The 17008-nt window shown below is 45.9% G+C and overlaps 1 long non-coding RNA gene across 1 annotated transcript in view; it reads left to right on the plus strand.

Moving 5' to 3' along the window:
* Positions 1–17008, plus strand: part of LOC108276889 (uncharacterized) — a 121548-nt gene that overhangs the window by 89479 nt on the left and 15061 nt on the right. The gene's annotated exons all lie outside the window — the stretch shown is intronic.

Below are 17008 nucleotides of genomic sequence, written 5' to 3' on the forward strand. Positions count from 1 at the left end.
AAAAACCCTGCGCAATCTTCCAGACGCGGATTTCCATTTCGATCCCTGTAACCCGTCCGTGCGTTTACGTTCGTTCGGTTCGGCCGAGTCGGAGCGCCGTCAGAAATCCATTCCGTTTATTTATTTATTTCCCCCTCTCTCTACGCGTGCCTCGAAGAGATAAAAGATCTCGCGTAAGACGAGTATTGATGAAAACCAGACCATTTGAGAATTTCATATTTCGCTGTCCAGGTTCGATCTGGGAGGAGAACTCCGCCCCGAAACACACGGAACGTGGCTCGGTCGGGATGTAACGTAGGAGACGGCCGAGCGAAGAGCGGACGGACCGACGCGTAGATGAAGGAACGTTATCGTTACGGATAAATGTACACGCGGGACTGAGGGTCACGTGTCGATAAATATTGCAAATACTAATAATCCTTTTAACGGATTCGAATTTTCCTTTTATTACTGGAGGGGGGGGGGAGTCGAGGAACTGGAGGAAACCGTAACATGTTAGCTGCTAGCGCTAAAGCCATATCAGCAGACTCTTAATCTACCACGAACCCCCCCCCCCCCCCCCCCCCCCAACACCCACCCTCCCACCCCTCAGGAAGTCCATTGTTCGCTTTCCTTGTCCTGAGGTACAGCCGTCATACATCTCTAAATGTCAAGGATGCAATCGATGTACGTTTAGCTTTTCCATCACTGACGACTCCGCCATTACGAAGCGTTCTGTCAGTGCGGTCGGTCTTTCTGAGAAATCCAAAGAACGCCGCCGTTATGTCCTTCCAGGCCTGGAATCCTAAAGATTCTGTAATGTTCCAGACACTAGTAGAAGTCTAAATCCATCAACAAGTACAAGTGTCTGACCGTTCAGATCAAACGATCGGCGTTCTAGACTCTCGGCCTCCGATAGCTTTTGTGCACTTTTCTGGCCGCGGTCTTCAGGGGCTTGAAGTTTCCCGTCTCGTTGGCCCTGGGCAACTCGCACACACTTCCGAGCGTTTAGGAAAACATACTTCTATACAGCTCTTCGGAAGAAAAAGAGGCGTTCGTGCTGAAATCTAATTCTGATTAATAGCTCGACTGCTACAAGCTGTCTGAATTTGTACGTCACTGAGCACTGAAAACGTACGATTTTATATAGTGCAACGCCACCAGTGATCCCAAATCGTCCTCCCATGGCCGAAGGCTTGACAGAGTCTCCGGGTTTGTTTCCTGCTTCGTGATTTCCTCCCCCTTTTAGCTCCGCCCCTGAAACCATCATCATAATTAGCCTCATCTCGTTTCTGCTTTTAATCCGTCTCCGTGGTGTTGGATTTTCTTTGGCCTCGGACACAATCCTCGTACTTTTTTCCTTTTGACCTCTCGCCGCTTTTTCAAGTCGCTTAAGGTCATTCGCGTGACGGACCGACGCGCACCGTTCTCCGTCATTAATGTTCACTAGGCAGGGGCGTGAGCCGAGACGTAACCAGAAACGACTCGTCGGCTAACGGGGTGAACGATGCCGGATTGAAGCTCTTGAGGTGTCCTCAAACTTGAGTTATAGCCTCGTAAAACTTCTAACGGTGGCCGATAGCAAAGTCGAGCGGCGCACAGAGACGTGGCGGGACATGCCTGACGGGCTTTTTTAATATCCCGAAACAGCCGGAAGGTAATCGGAGGCCAAAAGAAAAACCCCAGGATGATTCGTGGCAGGTTTCTGACGCGCCCCCTGGTGGTTATTAAAACGGCTTGGTGTACGGTCCGTCTCATAAACAACATCAAATTTAACGTTGCATTATTCATGGTTCTCGTTCATCCGGCACGTGAGCTCTCATTTAAGACGAAACAAAACTCTCATTAATGCCCAGTAGGGAGAGGTCTGAATGGGAACAGGAGCGGAAATATAGCCGACGTTGACATGGGGGCGTCTGTAGCTGGCCTGGATGTGTTCTTTCACAAAGCTCTGAGCGGCGTTAAGATCCGTGATTTGATCGATGGTGATTTGATGAGAGCGAATAAAATCCACGTCGATTTCCTCAACCGAGCGACGGAGATCCGATCTCTCCCTCGTCTAAACGACACGGAGCGCGTTTGCGAGACCGTCGTTGGAAGTTTTGCTCGATTTGGAATGTGTAGATTTGTCTTAAAGGCGGTCTTGTGCTCAGCCCAGGACTCGAAGCTACTGACCGGATGGGGAAGAAGTCCGTTCAGTGACGTTTCCAGAGGACGTCCGGAGCGATTCTAATCACGAAATCGAGCCCTTTTCATCGATTCCATGCGGACCGATCGCTTTGCCCTTGTGCCTGGATCGTTACTAAGTCACATGACCACGATATGGATGTGTCCTAATCCTGGGCCAGGACATCGTTCGGTAACGTCTCTGAAACCCCGATGTATATGATGAGAAGATATAAAAGCGTGAGCACTTCCTGGAGCGTCATCATACGCTTAGTGTAGACACTCTGTACTGCTCTGTCTTTCCCCGTCTACACCCGTACACTAACGATTCAGAACCACACCCGGAAGAGAACGAGTTCCATCCCGAGTCTTCCTCTTTCGTTCTCGCCGCCGTCCCCTCGGGCTCGTCCGGTACGGGTCCGGATCTACACCGAGATTTCTAGAAAGCTGCTCTGTGAGCGCGTCTGTTGTTAAAAGTCGTACAGAAATGGAAGCGGATTCGCTTGACGCGGAGTCGTTTGCGGCGCCGGGGCGTGTTTCGTCTGTTGCGCTATAATATGATGCCGCACGTTTTGAGAAACTAAGCCTTCGTGGCTGACAGATGGTAATTCTGGAGATTTAGCAGGGGGAAAGAGCCATACTGAGACCCACACACACACACACACACACACACTCTAGCTGTTCCATCTGTACATGTGGAACTGGCCTTCACACGAAAAAAAAAAATAAAAATTCAGTGTTTATATTTATCCAATGCACTCCTTACAAGCATTTTAAAAAAAAACAACAAAAAAAAAACAAGCCCTATAAAGACAACAGTGTTGTTTTTTTCAGCACCCACACAAACACTCCGTCTCTCTCTGAACCGAGAGAGAAAACACACTCCCCATAAATCTGGCACTCGGCACTGGTTGCTTTTTTTTGTTGTTTTTTTTTTCTTTCTCTTTTTAGCTAGAGCTCAGTGATGATATCGAGCTTTTAAATGGGGGAGAAAAAAAACCCAAAAAAACAAAGCAGGCATCTGATCTAGATCTCCGATCTCTTTTCTACCGGAACGTGCTAACGCGTTGCACGGATCCGGTGAACGCGCTCGACGCTACGACTTTACGAGGGTCACTAATCAAACAACATTTTTTTTTTTTTAAAAGAAAAAAGATCGCTTCATGAATAAAAGAATATGCAAAGTTTCATCGCTTTTGTTCTCACCTGCTTGATATGCGAGTGTGAAATCGAAAGTTCACTTAGCGTGCGTCTGCACAGATGAATATTCATGATTTCTGGACTTCCAGCTAAGTATAATCACACACATTTATAATAAGGTGACATGAGAGAATTTCCATGTGAGGCACGCTGGAGCCTGTGAGGCTTTTTTTTTGTTTGTTTGTTTGTTTGTTATTGTGTGTGTGTGTGTGTGTGTGTGTGTTTTTTGTTGTTGTTTGTTGTATCGTCTCCATCTGGTTGTGTGGGCTGAGGTGCGGTCGCTCTGCTTCTTGATAGGTGCGTGAAAATGGTGAGAAAATAACAGTAATCTAATCCTGTGCTACGCTCGGCGTGTTAGAACAATACGCCGATCGGCTCGGCAGAAGAAAACACCGTGACAGCGTAATGGCTCCTGTTCACGTCGTCTCGCGCACAACCGATTCCATCAGCCGAGCGGTTTGCTGCCGGATCGGCGGCACGCTTCGTGTCAGGCTCCTCGTAAATTATGTGGAACCTTGTAGAACCAGGCCATCAGCGAGTGATTTACTGATACACGTGTGTGTGTATATATATATATCCTTACTCCTCTCTCTGCTTCTACACGTCACTCAGATGCCTTGGTGCGAATTGTTTGTTTGTTTGTTTGTTTGTTTATTTATTTATTTACACAGCATTTCGACAACGTTTCTGACTCTCTGCTCTTCCTACATGCGTCCCACGCTCGTTTTCTGATGAGTCGGTGGAAACGCCGTCCGGTGGCACTCGTATCTTTCCGGGGAGACGCGGACAGCGAGGATCGTCGGCTCCGCGGAGAGAGCCGGAGGTACGCCGTCGTGCTGGCGAGTTTACGTCCGCCTCGCAGAATCTGTAAGACGTTAATCCTTGCAAAAACAAAGAGGAATCGTTACAAGTGCGTCCGGCGTCTGAACGAGCGATTCCACATGACCGATGTTTACATGTCAGTCCACGAGACACGACGATAACCGAATTTACACAAACGAACCGGTTCAAAAGTTTACGCGCTCGGTTAGGAACCCCGCGTGTCGTCACCGGGACGATCGACGACGTGACGCGTTTACGTTTTCGCGAGAGTTCATCACGAGTCCCTCGTTCGTCCCGAGCGGTTAAACCGCCCGCTGTTCTTCAGAACATTCCTCCAGGGCCTGCGCGTTCTTTACTTTTCCAGCATCTTCTGTATATTTCACCCCTTTCCAGCGACCATATGATGTCGAGATCCGTCTCTTCACGCCGAGGACGACCGGGGGACTCGTACACGACTATTACAAAACGTACACGCGTTCACCGATGCTCGAGAACGCAACACCATACGTTAAGAGCCGGGGGAGGGGGGGGTGTAAACTTTTGAACAGGATGATCGATGTAAATAATTTTAGTTGTTTTCTGGTATTCAGGGCAGTACTGAATACATTAAAAAAAAAACAAAAAAAAACCCACAACGCCGTTTTAATGATTCCTCTTATTTATTTATTTATTTTCAATTATTAACATTCTGCAGATTCTGCAAGGGGTGTGTATATTTATGAGCACGGGCTGTTTTTAATACCGTGTGTGTCCAGGAATCACGTCAGGAAAGTACACTTTTCTATTCGAACCCGCAGAGAACACGCGTCTGATGAAGATGGTCCGTGTTAAATCGCTCTTGAAATCGTCGATGATGGAAATATGTTTATATTTTTTTAATCTTCATATATTTTTTATTTTTTTGTCTTTTTCTTTTCTTTTTTTTTTTTTATACTCGGCTGAAATTTCACTGCATCCCTCGCGAGAACGTTTTTTCATTTGATCGTTCGAATTTAAATCCGCTTGCTGACAAATGAATGGATGTAATATGCAAATCAGTACATGTTTAATGGTGGATTGCCTTATTTACATTTTAGAGACATTTTTTTTTTTTTTTTGCACTGCGATACATTTTGAACAGGTTAAGTTCTGGGTTTTTTTTTTTTTTTTTTTTTAAATGAGTAGCGAAAGAAATAAGCCTATTAGGATATTACCTGGCCTTAACCTTGGATAAATGCAAATGGAAATGCAAATGTTCCCCCAGCACTTTGTAAATAAGCGAGACCTTTAGCCCTGTTCAGTAGCACTGAGGAGACTTTTACGTGACTGTTTGTGGAAGGCGGCGAAATGAGCACTCTGGCAGGTCTACAGGGAACCGGAGAGCGACAGGGCTAACTAGAGCCGGGACCACCATCTCCCAGCAGGACCGAGAATGCATCATTATAGCAGCGGTAGTGCTGGGGTTAGTGCTTCTTCACCGCCGGCCCCCTGAACGAAAACTACCGAAACAACTCCACGAAGAAAGCAACACGGTCGTGTTTCCTGTTAGACATCTGGAAACGGTTTAAAAGCAATCCAGTCATCCACGCCGGTTACTTCTTCAGAGTCTAATACCGAGCTCCACATGGCCGGGGAGTTACTGACTGTAATAACGACACGTCTTTCACACCCCGCGTCTTTTTTTTTTTTGTTGTTGTTGTTGTCCTGGGACAAATTATTTATGTTGGTTGTCACGGTTACATTGCCTTCCGGTATTACGTGGTATCGGACGCGTCGAGGCCTCGGCGTACTCCACGTTCACAAAGAGAAAGGAGGCGTAGGTGGTACGCGAGACCGTCGAACAAATCAAGGGTTGAGTTACGGAGCGTCCGAGTGCAACGTTCAAGATTGTGAAGCTCGTGGCTAAGAAAAGTGTACAAAAGATACGGGTTGTTCCGGGGGTTCGAGCACCGATTTAGACCCGTGATTCGGTTTCCGGTCCGTTCGTTAAATAATGCTGAAAATAAGTCCTGATTTGAGGAATTGCAGATTTCCGATTAGAGCCGGTTTACGACCCATCAGACAAACTCTGCAGGCTTAAAAAAATTTTTTTAAAAAAATATCCATCAAGCACGCGGCGTTAAGGAGTCGGATGTGGGGACGATACGGAGGCGAGACAGGAACGGAAAAGCGAATTCTAATAGCTCGATATTTTATTATATTAGCGGCGTGTTTAAAGCGTTTACATGCTCTGACGTGCGGTAGGACGTGGCGTAAACATCAGCACCGCTGCTAGGCCGCTTATATCGAGTCTAGCCGTGAATACCGGGCACGGATCGAGGCGACGGCGATTACTAACCGTGACGCCTCGACACAGGGCGTATTTACGCGCAGGGCCCCTGATATATGGATCCGTTGGCACACCGGGGCAGCGCGCATGCATTACGAGCAGCCGTACAGAGAAAACATCGGCTTAATACATCTGCCGAGGGCATCCATCACCTTGAAGGCTCAATTCGAGGTCCCCGAGGTAGTGCGGCGTCAATACCGTTAGAAACGAAGCTCTGTTCCTTACAGATGAGGGCTAAACCGTGAGAATAGACAGACACGCTCGTGGATTCACACCGTCTTGATGAAAGGACGAGATGAGGATGGAGATTTCCAGCTGTTCAGGCCCACACAGGATCCGCAAAGTCACACTTCACGCAGAGTTCAGCCGGCAGCTGATAAACACGGCTGCTGGAGAGCTGGATCCTGACCGAGCCTGGCACTCTCACAACTCCGTCTCACTCGCATCCACATCCACATCCACCGAGAGAGCTGCAGTGAAAATCCCCTACGGTTCTCCTGCTTTAAAGTGTTCCGGGCTCAGGCCAAGCATTCATTCACCGATTCTATTTAAAAATTTATTTGAAAAGAACGCTGAAGAGCTATAGTGTTGTTTTTTTGTTAAAATATATATATATATATATATATATTGCTACCTAATATTTTTCTTATGAACTTTCTAATATGGCCCAAAATACTAAACATTGAGTTGTATGTATATTATGTATATTATTCTACATCCCTGAGATTCGAACTCGCAACCTTCTGATTATTAGTACAGAACATAACCCTGTTTTTTATTTATTTATTTATTTTTTTAAATACTATGCTAGATATGCATATGGCTATATTTTTACTTTTTCCTCCATGATGTGCTTTTGCTAGAAATGTCTCTCGCATCTCAGGGGAGTTTTGAAGGATGATGAGAAGGTAGGAAGCATTCATCCCGGCACTGTAGTCACCATCTATATGCAGCCAAGGGCTGTGTTATATTACATTACAGCATCTAAAAATATCACAACTACACACAGGTAGCCTTCTTAATCACTACAAGCGTCACGTAGACAAATAATACGTACACGTAGCATTATACGCAAGATATACATGAGCAGATTCGCGTCCTCTGCTCCCTGTGCACGCTTCCATTCTCCATCATAGCCCTTAGCTCAGACAGGACCAGCGCTCTGTATTTATGCAATTCGTTGCAGATTGAAGGGGTCAAAAGTTATGCGCGCCGAATGAGTCATTTTCCCATAAATCACATAATGGAGGCATATTGCGCAAATCAAACACGTTCTATTTGTCGAGCGCTCGCAGCTGCTAAATGTCAGGTTTAAAAAAGGTAACCGGCAAAGCAGCGGTAAACAAACACAATCCGTCAATACCTCAGGGTAGAGAGGCGCAACGAAGGAAATACAGAGATTTGTTTGGAAATGGGAAACTGAGAGAGGGGGGGGAAATAAATAAATAAAAAAAACCCTTCCAATTTTGTATTTGTCATCAAATCACCTTCAGGGTTCTAAAGCAGGTTAGTGGAAGGCGGAGATGGGAGACTTTTGCTGATGGAGGCATGTCGAATTTGACTGCCCTCGTCCTAGGCCGATTCCGAGACCGCGTGCAGGCGTGTTGGCAGAAGGAGAGCGCTACGGGTGCGCACTTTCCTTGCCCGCACGCCAGCGTGACGTTTATATCCTCCGAATGTTTGGTCGGAAGGCGCCGACGGATTTCCTATAAGAGTGACTCTGACGGTATTTCCGGTTACAGATCGAATCGCAGGTTCGTACGAATGCGCTGTTCGAACGCGTCATCGTTCCGATAGTAACGGCGTACACGGGGACTTGTACCGCAGACGTACGTCGGCGCCGATACGGTACGTTTTCCGAGAGATGTTTGTGGAACGTTGTCGGAAGGAGTCTCCGGTGTCGGCGCTTTGTTGACGTTTTCCGACAGAGGAAGTGAAAATGCACTTTCAGTGGAAAAACTGAAAGTACTTTGGGGCGCAATCCGTACCAAGATCTGATGTTTCTGGGGATTCTGCGACATTGAAGTTCAGGTTATTTTCTGAAGTCCGGTATTTTATAGGCGCCTCTACTTCATATGTCCGAAGGGCCTAAGGCAATGCGAGGGAAAGAGAATCGTCCAGTGGTTAAAGCAAGGACTCATTGCGTTAGCTCGTCGGGGGGGGCTCAATTCATAGCAGAACCCTCGGTCATCACCAGAGCCATCAACGGGTCATTAATATCCACTAAAAGTCGCCGGTTTATTTTATAGGTATGAGATGGGTGTAGTTTATAACCCGGATTGGTTGAAACGTCATAAACTGTTTAAAAGTCATGGCAGATCGCCTCGTCTCATCACAGAGCTGTGATCTGTAAACAATCTCTGCATATACAGTACTGTGCATATGTTTTAGCCCCCCCCCCCCCCCTTAATTTTTGCTATAGATGTTTTTATTTTATTTTAGAACTTCTACATTGTCAAGTCGGTACAAAAAAAAACCCCAAAAACATTTTAGATTCCCAAACACATTTTTGTGTAACGTTAAATTTTGTCCTAGAAAACTAACGTGTCGTTAAAGAAAGCAGGATATTACGTGAGAGACCACTTTTCAGGGAAAACAAACACGTTAGCGTAGACTAACGGATTAAACCCGGCGGGGATTAGACTCTTGAGCTTGACCTTTCCTGTGAGGCTTCAAAATGCTTCTCTTACCACAGTTCTGCTGTTGACACTCCATTCGTCCTGTCCTCCACTTCGTTAGATAATCAGGTTCTTCTCCTATTTCAGTTCATCACCTTCAGCTAACTCGCAGAAACCCTGAGCTGATAATCCTCCTGGAAACGCATACAGATACCTTATCATCTTCGCTGAGAACTCCCCGATCAATCTGTTTTACAAAAGGCTCAGACTCGCGGTGTAGCATTTGACGATCGCTCTTTGGCGCTCGTCGGCAAGGCTTAGTCGGCCGTGCAGGTTTCTCCTGTATCACATCTGGATGATTAGCACCCGGTCGCTAATCTCGCGTGCTTGAAACTTGACTCCGCTCTGGTTGGTAGTCTTGCTCACGCCATTAGAATCTTTTTTTTTTCCAGAATGCCGCAGCCTGCTAGCTCGTCGTCGAACCTACCAAAACGCACCGCTGCAAGGTCCTGTAGTTCCCTGCATTCGATCCCAAACTCTGAGGCCTGCCTACAGAGTAGGAATTGATCATTCCTCCAGAGAGGGATGTTATTGGTCAAATCATACCTTAACCCACAGTTATGGCTGTAGGATTGACTTGCCCGAGCTACCACGGTCGACATCTCTTTACTTCCACCACCTGGGGAACTTCCTCACGCTGCCTTCCAACAGCTGATGATTTTTGCATGAATAAACACGGATCGTCCACTTGCGCACGAGTTCTGACTTCCGGTTCACGGGTCGGAACGTCTTGCTCAGGCGTCCTGACGCGCCGAGCAACACGCGTCTGGCATTTCGCCCTGTTTACGCAGGCGCGGGGGGGGGTTTATCCTTTTGTTCTTTGTCTCATTTTCTCCTTCTTTGAAACATTAAAACTCCCAACAGTTTGATTGTGTCACTGAGGCGAGTTGTAAAAACCCATCAGCAGTTCTAGGTGGCCAGGATGTTCAGAGCTATACATCAACACACTCCATCAGGCTCCATCTGCTTGATAGAAAGAGTTGCTGCAGTGTCGTTCAATTAATAAAAAGCCAGACAGCTCGGGTAATGCAAATCAGAGCCTGATGAATAGTCCCTGAAGTTTCCAGGAACTGTTCGCACTTTGTTAGCACTCCGGACGACCGATCGAGACTTCTGCTCCTCGCTTAACCAGACCGTTATTAACAGGCTTAGCGTTTGGTACAAAGCCAGCAGAAAGACTTCTCAGCAGGGATTCGACAGCTACCGTCAGGACATCTACGGTCTCTTTATTGCCGTATGTAACTCGGCGTGAACTGGCCACCGAGGGCACCATTTCCAAAGAGTGCTCGGACCCCGAAGATCGCTAAATGTAGTTATATTATCGATAATATTCCGTGTCCAGATCACGCCGGAGTACGACTTCATTCTGAAGTAAAAAAAAGACACTGAACTTATGATAATGTGGCCTGTCTAAAAGTTTTATTTAACCTAATGTAGACGCGGTGCAGTCAAGCAGTATAAAGATGGCTCGTATCCATGCGGCGTATCCGGTTTGTAATGAGTTCCATATGGTTTATAGTTGTGCTAATGTATTTAGTAATTACGCGGGCAATTAATTTTTCCCCTTAATCAGGCTTAAATGCCAATCTATACAACCGCATCAGGAGTTGCGTGTTGCCATTCGTATCGTCTTTAAAAAAAACACAAGCTGCAGCGTGTACGATAAATAAGTAAATAAATGAATGAATAAATCCGAGCTATTGAGTGAAACTGAACTGAAGCGGTTTTCAGATGCGTACGTTACACACCATCGTGGCCTTGCTTATAAAAATCCGTGTGTACTATAGTAATTACTAGTATTACACCCACGCGACAAAGCGACGCTCGAAATGGCGTTTTTCTGTCAGTCTTTAATTAACGAACGAACGAATTCGTCTCGGGTAAGCACTGGTCCGCGTCGTGATGGATTTGGGGCGTATCCCAGGGATGAGATGTGGACGCGCGGAGTTGAACGTCACTCGTCTTTACTCTTGGGGGTGATTTAACATCGCCCGTTTACCTACTGGCGTGGTGTTGGGAGATTGGAGGAATCCTGAGGACGTTCGTTTTGATCCGAGGACCCTGGAGCTGTGTCGTGGGAATGCTCCCTGCTGCCACCTAGTTCTTCATTTAAAAAAAAAATTTTTTTTAGAGAAAATTCCCACCTCCGGCAGCTTTAAATTAACCCGCGACGGCATTACTACATGTTCGTAGCAGATGATGTTGTATTATTTTTTTTATAGTTAATTGATATTCATTTATATTTACAGCATCCGGTAAACGTGCTTTCTAGTCTCCATCAAAAATACGCCCTTGCGCTAGAACAAATAGGTCAGCATCTAAGAATAGCATGAAGCTAAAACCCTGTCAGACAGGAGTATAAGTCAAGGTTTTTCCTTTTAATTTAATGTGATTATAACGTAATTAAATGAGAGCACAAACCACTCTGCTGCAGTGAGAGATTTTTTTTTTCCAGCGGACATTTCGGGGCCAGTGATACTAAAAGAGTGCTCTTCTTCCACATTTCTCCCTGACTGCCAGCTCGACAGTGAACACTCCTCACAAATAGAACTCAATCCCCTCAGGTTCCTGCTGACCTGAGCAGAAAAAGTCACTTTAGAAGGATTGTATATAATATACGGCTGCAAGATGGCCTTAAACTCCACTGCTGCTCCACTTAGATAGTTCGTGTAAAATCATACCTCAATTATGGTACGTGTCTGATGACACGTTGATTCAGTTGATACTATTTGCCTCATGTATTATCCGGCAGAGTGGAGGACATTTCATCGACAGCGATTAAAAAGGAAAGAAAAGAAAGGTGTCGTCTTTCATGGTTTTATCGCTCAGTTTGTTCCGAGTTATAAATATACTTTGGGGCCAATTATTTGAATGATACTTCAATCCACCTTTTCAAGGAGAGCTTATAATGTGACCTTTGGGTTTAAAAAAAAAACGCCTTTCAGAAACGGTAGCACAAAATCTCCAACAGTGACGACCTGATGACTAGAAATACACAAAAGGCGATACAGATAACACTCGAAATACACCGGAAGTATCGCTCGATACACTTCAGAATTCATCCGAGTCACGTCGTTAATAAACATCGGTGACCCATTTCCGTTGGCAGACGTACATCCCCATGCCATAACACTCCCTCCACATGTTCAACAGTTGATATGGTGTGCTTTGGATCGTGCTCTCTCTATACTCTTCTCTTCCCATCATTCTGGTACGAGTTAATCGTGGTTTCATCTGTCCGTGGAATCTTCATCCAGGACTGGGCAGGCTTTAAAAAAAAAAAAAAAAAAAAAAAAATGTTTTAGCCCAGTCCAATCTATCCTTTCTGTCCTTGAATGTTATTGTTATTGGTTTGCTTCTTGAGGTGAACCTTCTGTATTTACATGCTTGATTGTAGATTTCCGACAACGATACGCCTACCTCCCCCGAGAGGGTTCTTGACTCGGCTAGATGTTGTGAAGAGGATTTTCTTCACCAAGGAAAGAGTTCTGTGATCTCTGGTATTCCGAGCTTTTTGGTGTTGCTGAGCCCGTCGGTGCATTCCTTCTTTTTAAGAACGTACCGGATGCCTGTAATTCCTAAAGCTGAAAGTCTACACTTCGAATCACATCTGGGTTTACCCCATTACAGATCCGTTGTGGCCGAGTACAGAAGCAAAACGACAAACGATCGTGCCGCTGTCCAAATACTTATGGACATGACTGTATGTCTCTGGAATGATTGGTAATTGCATACATGTTTTGAGCTCTCGGCTGTTAACCGACACCACTGGTAGCCCCACCCCCTACACTGTTTATGGCTGAACGAATTTTGACAAAAAAAAAATATTTAAATAAACGAAGGAGTCAAACCCTTCTCAAATAATGTTGACGGTGGGGATAATTATGCGGTGATTAAAACACAGTCGCTCTCCTGCGCAGACTCATTCAAACGTTTTGAGAGTGACAGACGAGGTTTGTGAATGAATTTATATAAAAGTGATCCTGTAATGTTTTTTTCTGAAGTGTGCTGCAGAAATATATATATATATAATGTGTGTGTGTGTAAAAGACTAATATTCCACGTAAATATCCTTCCAATCTATCACGGTGCAGTAGCTCGCTCATAAACAAACCCGGCTGTTAAAAAGCCATCAGCATCTCTGTCCAGCGATTTACCCATGCACGACTTTGGCAAGCTGTTCCATACCTGTTCTTCACCGCAAAGCACTTAATCACTTATCAGGTGGACCATAACGACAGGCATCATGGGGGGATTATACAAGGAGAAGATCAGCGGGATATTTATTAGTGGGCTGGTAAGTGAATTTGTATTGACTAAACCAGACAATGAGTGCATTAAAAACCCATTAGATATGCAGGGCAAAATCCATCTTCAGAATGTAGAGGCGAGTCTTGTCGAGTTGGGGGGAGACGAGTTAATTAGCCCTGGGGAACAGAGCCCCCTCCGAGGAGATAAGCAGGACGACAGGTATTACGTAAGAGGATTCTGGAAAAAGGTTGACGGAGGCTGCTGGGAGTTTATAGAGACACAAATACATCAAATACCGCCTTAAGGATACTTACCACTGGGGCAGGGGTGGCTTGGCGGTTAAGGCTCTGGGTTACTGATCGGAAGGTCGGGGGTTCAAGCCCCAGCGCTGCCAAGCTGCCACTGTTAGGCCCTTGAGCAAGGCCCTTAACTCTCTCTGCTCCAGGGGGCGCCGTATCATGGCTGACCCTGCGCTCTGACCCCGACCCCAGCTTCCTGACAGGCTGGGGTATGCGAAGAAAGCAATTTTACTCTGCTCTACTTCATACGTGACGGATAAAGACTCATTAAAGACTCGCTTCATTAACGCATGCCTACAGCTGATCTTTTGAACAGTCGCAAGTTCACTCACTGGAAAGAACCGTCACTCGAACGTCATCGAAAAGAAGAATTTCGCATCGCTTGTGCTTCCTCGATTGTAAGTCGGGTATGGATCGGTCGGGTGTCCACATACTTCTGGCCATATAGTTTATAATCGCGTTAAACGTCACTGGACACCGTGGCAGCTGTATCATCGTGGCGAGACAATTACATCGTTATATCTGACGAGGCTAGCCTTCGTCCTCTCGGGTTTGGGGGTTGTTGTGTCATTGGGCATTAGCGAATTTGGATGAAATGGCGTTTTTAAGAAGTGACGCGGAGACTCGAAAGATCAGAGATCCCAGCTGAAGCAGTCGCTCTGATGATTTATGCGGAGACCGGCACGGTGAGGTTGACCGTTATTGTGATTACAAAAAAACCACATTACAACATAAACGACATATTTCAGGTGGTTATTTATAGGAGGGGGTGTCATTAGAACACGTAACGCTTGTTGATTGTTTGGGTACAGGTCTAGGACTCTCAGCGATAGCCTACATTTAGTAATCAAAGACCTTCTCGTACGTCTCGCACTCGAAAGCAATAGCTGGCTGGATGAAACGCAGAAAACAGGCGTGGAGCTGTAGGAGATGATGAGGAGGAAACATTCGAACTGGAGAGCCACTGAGCCGTGTGCTTTAGGGAGCTGAAAATTTCATCAGAACGCAGCCGCCTTCTCTCATCTCTCATGCAGGGAAGGAGAATTAATGAGTAATTTCATGATTCCAACCCTGGCAGTCAAACAAAGAAGAAACAAAGCGACAGAAAGTGAAATAAATATGGGCTGCGAGTCTCCACCCAACACGCCACCGGCATGTCTGCCAGAGCGTCAGCTTGGAAATCTGGAACGGTTTAGATTTCCGCGCTCTCCTTTTCTTTGTGCATATACAAAATGTATTTAAAAAATGATTTCCTGAGTCTACAGGCAGATTAGGATGTAGGACTAGGTGCTTTCTCTCGTACGGAATCGCTATATATGCTCCCATCCACTCGGCATCAGAAGTCACACTGCGTCTTTCACCAGAGCACATCGCTCATTAGGGTGGAAACAGTATGTGCAAACAAAGCTGAGCTGAAAGCAGTACACAGAGTGCTCTCTGAATTGCAAATGAGAGCTGCTTCTTCACCTGCTCGCCGCTGGGGCTAGCAGCACCCCCAGTCACGCCGCTCTGACAGGCAGCTGCAGCCCGCCATTAGGGAACCCAGTCAGGCCTCGTTTCATTCGGCGGCGACCCTGAATTAACTCTTCCAACCGCCCCTTTCTGAGGAGTGGCGCACATGTAATCTGGGCTTTGAGATGAATGACATCTCGTCTCGTGCGTTTCCCGTTTTTGACAGAGCGGCGGGCGTGATTTTCTCGTAAAGAAAAATCGAAATCGGTCGTATGACGAGGTAACTCTACAAATCGACCGAACATCTGCCTCGAATGGTCCGGAGTTTCTTTAGTTCCCCGGTCTCAACTGTAGTTCTTTCCTGCAGTTTAATCCTCATCTACTGTTTGATGCACAAGAATGGCGAAGAATCGGTAAATCCCGTCACACGCGACCGCCTGGTAAACGCGTATAGAGACGCTACTGGAGAAAACGATTAGGCTTTATTAGGAAGAACTGTTACACCTACTCGTTCGGAACAATACAGAACATCATGCAGATACAGGACAAGCGCTTCAGTTAATGTTCACGTCGGAATGAGGGACAAGACGTGATCTCGGTGACTCTGACGTCCCGTGGCACGGTTGTCGGTGCCAAATGGGCTGGTTCACCTATTTCAGAAAGTGTCTAGAGTCTACACCGAATGCTGCAAAAAAAAAAAAAAAAAAGTCCTGCGGTAACTCCGATGACCACTCTGTACAACCGTGGTGAGCTGAAAAGCATGTCAGAAAGCACAACACGTCAAATATTCAGGCAGATGGACTTCAACAGCAGGTTCCCGTCCCGTCAGCTAAGAACAGGAATCCGAGGCCACGGTGGGGACGGACGCACAGGAACGATTTCTTTTACGCTACATCGCACGACTGTTTGTGTGATAATTTGCTGATTGGATAACTGTGTCCGACCAGGTGTTCGTCGTAAAGTCCCAGTGAGTATATATGACTAAGTAAATGCTTAGAAAACGTGACTTTAAGAATCACAAAGCAGACGTGTTTTTTTTTTTTTTTCTTTTTCCTCCCCCCCCCCGTAGTAGGTGCTTCCTTTTCCCAACAGGCAAATGTTTTTGGAGGCCGTGTAATGAAAAGGGAGCAGGCTTTTAAGACGACCTGCAGAAAGCAGGAAATAAGCTGCATGCCACTCGAGCCATGCAATCCATTAGGAGGGGAGGTTGAGGTCTGGTGCGGATTAAATGCCAGACATCTTTAAACCCTTTTTACTGTTACTCTTGGTAGAAATTGTGTAATCTCTTTGAAATGCAAACTAGGTGAATTCCATTATATTCTCTTGTAGATACACATTCCTAATTGCTTGCATCTATTTACTTTTTTTTTTATTATTATTATTTATTTATTCAGTAGCCATGCTTTTGAACTAAAGAGCACTAGTGTAGCTGAAATCTTGCTTTTCTCTCCCCTCCCCCCTCCCTCTGGGGCTGGGGAGGATTCTGAGGGACTGTTTATAGCTTTAACACTGATTTAACTTGTTGTACAGACATTCTGCGACGCTGAATGTAACTACCGAAACGTATGACGAGAATAAAGTATTCTTCATTAATAAATTAAAATCTAAAAGCTAATAATATAGCATCAGGCTGAAGTGCATTCTGGGTAGGGTAAGTTCTGCTGCTGAGACCTACAGCCGTGTTCACGTCCTCCCTCCGGCTTCCAGTGGGTCATCTAAGAAAGTTCACAGCTAATAAAGTATTTAACTGGCCCTGAAGAAAGCAATGTGGATTGAACCGAAGGATACCGGCAAGGGGTGTTGGACAAGGCCGTGTTCGAAACCGTGTGAAACCCCACAGGCTTTACTCGCTT

Source organism: Ictalurus punctatus, chromosome 16 (assembly GCF_001660625.3).
Source record: "Ictalurus punctatus breed USDA103 chromosome 16, Coco_2.0, whole genome shotgun sequence".
NCBI classification, from domain to species: domain Eukaryota; kingdom Metazoa; phylum Chordata; class Actinopteri; order Siluriformes; family Ictaluridae; genus Ictalurus; species Ictalurus punctatus.